Raw genomic sequence first — 5,790 nt, 5'->3', positions numbered from 1 at the left:
TGTTCTATTGTGATTGGGTTATCTCACTCAGGATGATATTTTCTAGTTCTATCCATTAGCCAAGAATTTCATGAATTCATTGTTTTTAGTATTGAGTAGTATTCCATTGTGTAAATGTACCACATTTTCTGTATTCATTCTTCTGTTGAGAGAAATCTGGGTTCTTTCCAGCTTCTGGCTATTATAAATAAGTCTGATGTGAACATAGTAGAGCTTGTGTCTTTTATTACATGGTGTAGAATCTTCTGGTTATATGCCCAGGAGTGGTATTGCTGGCTCCTCTACTAGTACTATGTCCAATTTTCTGAGGAACTGCCAAATTGATTTCCAGAGTGGTTGTACCAGCTTGCAATCCCACCAGCAGTGGAGGAGTGTTCCTCTTTCTCCACATCCTTTCCAGCACCTGCTGTCACCTGAGTTTTTGATCTTAGCTATTCTGACTGGTGTGAGGTGGAATCTCAGAGTTGTTTTGATTTCCATTTCCCTGATGGCTAAGGATGTTGAACATTTCTTTATGTGCTTCTCAGCTATTCAGTATTCTTCATTTGAGAATTCTTTGTTTAGCTCTGTACCCCAAATAATAGGGTTATTTGGTTCTCTGGAGTCTAACTTCTTGAGATCTTTTTATACACTGGATATTAGCCCTCTGTCAGATGTTGGGTTGGTAAAGATCTTTTCCAAATTTGTTGGTTGTGGTTTTATCCTATTGACAGTGTCCTTTGCTTACAGAAACTTTGAAATTTTATGAGATCCCATTTTTCAATTCTTGATCTTAGAAAAAGTATGGAATGCTTCATGAATTTGCATGTCATCCTTGGGCAGGGGCCATGCTAATTTTCTCTGTATTGTTCCAATTTTAGTATATGTGCTGCTGCAGGGAGCCCCAACTTTTCTTCTAGTATTTTTTAAAGTGACTTTTTGGATAATGTACATTGTTTTTGAAATCTGCTGTCCTTCCCTTGTGAGGCTTGAAACAGTCACCCTTTTATTATTGTAAGAACTGCAGGGCTCCCTCTTTGTGGTCAGACTGTCATAGCAGACTGGTTAATTAGAAGTATCTTTTTTTGTTTCTCACACTGTTGCCCTGTTCTAATTCCCACCATTCTTTCTTTCTTTCTTTCTTTCTTTCTTTCTTTCTTTCTTTCTTTCTTTCTTTCTTTCTTTCTTTCTTTCTTTCTTTCTTCTTTTTTTTAAATTTATTGATATATTTATTTACATTTCAAATGATTTCCCCTTTTCTGGACCCCCACTCCCCGAAAGTCCCATCAGTCCCCTTCCCTTCCCCTGTTTTCCCACCCAACCCTTCCTACTTCCTTGTTCTGATTTTGCTCTATACTGCTTCACTGAGTCTTTCCAGAACAAGGTGCCACTCCTCCGTTCTTCGTGTACCTCATTTGATGTGTGGATTATGTTTTGGGTATTCCAGTTTTCTAGGTTAATATCCACTTATTAGTGAGTGAGTCCAAAAGTTTTATTCAATTTTTTTATTTACTTACTTCATTTATTCGATTAACAATCCCTAATTCAAAGAAAATGAAGTCATTGAAATTACCCCCACCTCCAGCCCCACACAGTCACTTCAGATAGGTAGCAATGATAAAAGACTTGTAGGTAATTAAAATATGTTGAGCACATACTGAAGAGCATGGATGTTTGAAAGAAGGATTTTTTTTCTGGACAAAAATAATAGGATAGTTTGTATAACTTTTCTGAAAATTTTCAAATGCAAAATGATTTAAAAAGTATTCCTCCTCATTACTTTAGGTAATAACCATCACTACAGTTCCATGTCATTAACAGGAATTTCATCTCCAGGAAAATAGCAACTTTTGTTTGCTTCTTTAAGCAAATACAATGTGTGTGTGGTTGTATGCATGTGGGTCTCTGTTGGTTGTTCTTTTATATTATTCTCTGATCCAAGATTTCCCAAGTGTTCCTTATAGAACAGCATTTAGTTACGCTGAGTCTACTGATAAACAACTATATCATTTCTTTTCAAATGAAGAAAATTATAGATTCCTTCAGTAGAATCTATGAGCAAGTTGCACCAGTGTTGGTATTGGATATGGGATGTTTCCACAATTGAATGTCATATGTTCAAGACATCCAGATGTCATATATTCAAGCAGAGTCTCCAGCTGGTATTACTATTGAGAGATGATTAGATCAGGAGGATTTGGCCTTTATCACTGGGATAATCCATTAATGAGAGAAGACACAATAGGAAGAAGAATCTCACTGGGAAAGCAGGTAAGTGGAAAGATGTTTGGTCTTGGTCTTTTCCTGTCTTCTCTGATTTCTAGTTGCCATGAGGTAGACATCTCCTCTTACTATGCAGCCCTATCTTATCAGAGAATAATGTATTCAGCTAACTGTGCTTCTGAGATCATGAGAAAAAGGTACTATTTCTAGTAAACTGTAATCCCAGGTATTTATTACACTGAGGAAAAGCCTAACCAGCACAAGCAGTTTTCTAGAGATAGGATAGCTTCTGCTATGCAACCACTTGCATTTTATATCAGTCACAAAAGGAAGAACAAAATGAAAAACTTATTCTTTACAACTATGAAGATATCAAATACTAATACTGCTATATGGACACTATAAACCATTGTTGAACTAAATCACAGAAGTCTAGGAAATAAGGTAATAAGTTCATGATTAGAAGACCCAGTGCATAAATCTATGATTTGCAACAAGTAAATAAATTTATATATTTAAGAAAATCCTAGTAAAAATCATAATAGTTCCTTAAAAAACCCTTGCTCTGTATTCTGATTTGCTGACTATAAAATATATTTCAAATACAAAAGATCTGTTGAGCCACTATGGCGCACCTCTTTATTTGAAGTAAATATTTGTTATGTCTCACTGTTCACCACTAACAGAACTGACAAATAGATCAATGCCAAAGAACCAGTGTTTTCTCAGATATTGATAGGATTGTTGAATTATAAAACTTCATCATTGTATTAAAATATGGTTTATACATAATATGGAATGCTATTCGGCTATTCAACCAACCAACCAACCTAAGAACCAAACAAACACCCAACTTGATAATCCATGTTTCTTAGGGTTGAATAAGAAACTTTCAATACTTTATAGGCTATTGCTATTGTTCATGGTTGCCTCCTATAAGTGGAAGTTATCCTTAAGCAAAAGACTCAATGCACTTTTGGCGTAGGGCTTAGAGGACCCAAGATGGATCTGATCTGAATGCTTCCTCTCAGATAAATATCTTTCAAAGTACTAAAAATACCATCAAAGCTTCCAAAGGATGGAAGTTTCTAATAGTCCTACCAAACTTTGACATCTGAAAATCATAACAATAACCAATATGGCTCAAAACTTGGTATAATACTGGCATGCATATCTTGGCAGTCGTCAGTAGCTCTACAATTGAACTTTAGGCCTACTCAACAAAATGGAAATCATGCTTGGTGGTGGAAACCTAGCTAATTACCCAGGGCTAGTTAACTCATAGATGTTGGAAAAGAACCTACAATCACCACTTTACCAAACCAGCATAATGCCTAATGACATTCCAAGCACTTGTCCTTTTATGCTTACAGAGAAGTATAGTTTTCATTCACTGTCAAGAAAACTTTTTTGTAACATGTAGAGAAACTACCACCCCTGCTTTACAAAACCAACATAATCTCTAACTACAGTCTAAATATACTTAAACCCAGAAAGTATAGCTATCACCTTTCATCAAGGAAGCTTTTCTTTACATCAGATGACGATGATCACAAAACCCACAAGTGATCAAAATGCAGAGTTGCATAGACAGTTTTAACTGATGCATCTACAACTCCTCTTGTGTACCCAAGGTACAGGAATCATTACAGAAGATGGGGAGAAAAGACTGTAAGAGCCAAAGTAAAATAAGCTTTCAGTGAGATTGTGCCTTCTAGAAATATCACAGATGCTATTCCCACATCGTCTTACCAATGTCTTACTTGGAAAAGGATAATGTCACTCGACTTCCTAGCATCAGAAGGGATAACCTCAGCAAGTCTCAACCTAGATGAAGGACTCTATGAAATTAAGGAATGCTGGAAGTAGAAGAAACAGTTTTCCTCAGGGAAGAGTATATCAATTGGTTACACAGTACCAAATTGTCACCCGTGAAAAGAAATAAACACAAGTAACATAATACAGACAGGGCAGGTTGTATTTATGTATTTAAGATTTATGTTGTGTAACAGTAATTAAAGAAAAAGAGGCCATGAATGTGAAAGACAACAAGGAAGGACATGTATGGAGGGGTCTGGAGGGAAGAAAAGGAAGGGAGAAAATTATATAATTAGAGTATAATCTCAAAAAATAAAATAATATTATGAAGCACAAAAATTCACATTGTAGAGCAATGGTTCCAGAGAAAGATCTTTCAAAGGATTGAGACAAAAATAAAGACATGGTTCTGTAGGAAAAAGTGATTTAATTCACATTCCTATTCCAAATGAAATCATTTCCATATAGGTTGTAGACATAATTGTTAAAAGTTAAGTAGGTAAATTTTGGACAATAAGATGAGATATATTCATGGCTCAGAAAAATGGACATCTCCTTTGTCAAAAGAGAGATGACTATATTTGACTATGTAAAATGAATATATATTCAAAAGGGGAATCTTCTTCTTGGATATTTAATAAAATGTTAGAAATAAGTATAAAGCAGGACCTCAGAGCAGTAGATAAATACATGTTAAAAGTCATTCTTAAAGGCATGTGTGCCTGAAGACATACTAACCATCATTATTAATTAAACTAAGTCACAGGGACATACTGTGAATGGTACATTTATAGAAGGATGGAATTGAAATGACTCATCCATAAAAGTCCCCAGGCTTCATCTATTGTTTGTCTGTGGATGTTTGTCTGTGACTGAGTCAGCTGCTGGGTGGGGCCTCTCAAAGGACAACATTAATAGTGTTAGAGATTAGTGCTTGCTCATGGGGTGGATCTCAAGTTTGGCTGGTTATTGGTTGACCATTGCCTCAGTCTCTGCTCCATTCCCTGTCCCTGCACTTCTGGTAGACAAGATAAAGTTTGGATTGAAAGTTTTGTGGGTAGATTGATGTCTCTACATCTCTACTGGGATTCCTGCCTAGTTTCACGAGGTAATCTCTTCAGGTTCTATATCCTCAGTGTAGTAAGTCACAGCTAAAGCACCACATTGATTCTTGGGCATCTCTCTTATCCCAGGTCTCTGTCTTGTCCTGTAGATGTCCTCCACCTCCTCACCTCTGTTAGTTGCAGATATCTATTCCTTTTCATAGACATCTAGCCATCTCTCCTGTCCTTCCTCACACATGATCCTGATCCCTCCATCCCCCTACCTGCCCCTTCAATCCCAGTTCCCGCTCTACATCTGCCTTTTACCTCTTATAGAAGAATAGGAGGAAGGATTGGTGGCCCTGAGGGGGGACAGGAACTCCACAGGAAGACCAACAGAATCAACTAACCTGCACCTTTGGGTATCTCAGAGTCTGAAATACCAACCAAAGAACATACACTGGCTGAACCTAGACCTCCAGGCTCATATGTAAAGTTGTATAGATTTGTCTTCATGTGGGTCGCTAACAACTAGAATGAGGGCTATCCAAAATGCTGTTGCTTATACATGGGATATGTTCTACTAGCTGGGCTGATCTGTCTGACCTCAGTGGGAGAGGAAGCACCTAGCCTCACAAAGATATGAAGTGCCATTGTGGGGGCCTTAACTAGGGGGAACAACCTACTCAGAGGAGAAGGAAGGATTGTGGGAGAGGGGACTGGGAGG

The 5,790-nt window shown here is 37.2% G+C and overlaps 1 non-coding gene across 1 annotated transcript; it reads right to left on the bottom strand.

The window, feature by feature from the left end:
* Positions 1-777: 777 nt before the first annotated feature.
* On the bottom strand, positions 778-884 carry LOC127686479 (U6 spliceosomal RNA). The gene has a single exon (XR_007978111.1). It is a non-coding gene; the product is annotated as a U6 spliceosomal RNA (small nuclear RNA).
* Positions 885-5,790: the final 4,906 nt, after the last annotated feature.

The sequence above is a fragment of the Apodemus sylvaticus genome, chromosome 5 (genome assembly GCF_947179515.1).
Source record: "Apodemus sylvaticus chromosome 5, mApoSyl1.1, whole genome shotgun sequence".
Classification (NCBI taxonomy): Eukaryota; Metazoa; Chordata; class Mammalia; order Rodentia; family Muridae; genus Apodemus; species Apodemus sylvaticus.
Note: the sequence above shows the minus strand (reverse complement) of the source record. Positions and strands in the feature narration are given on the sequence as shown.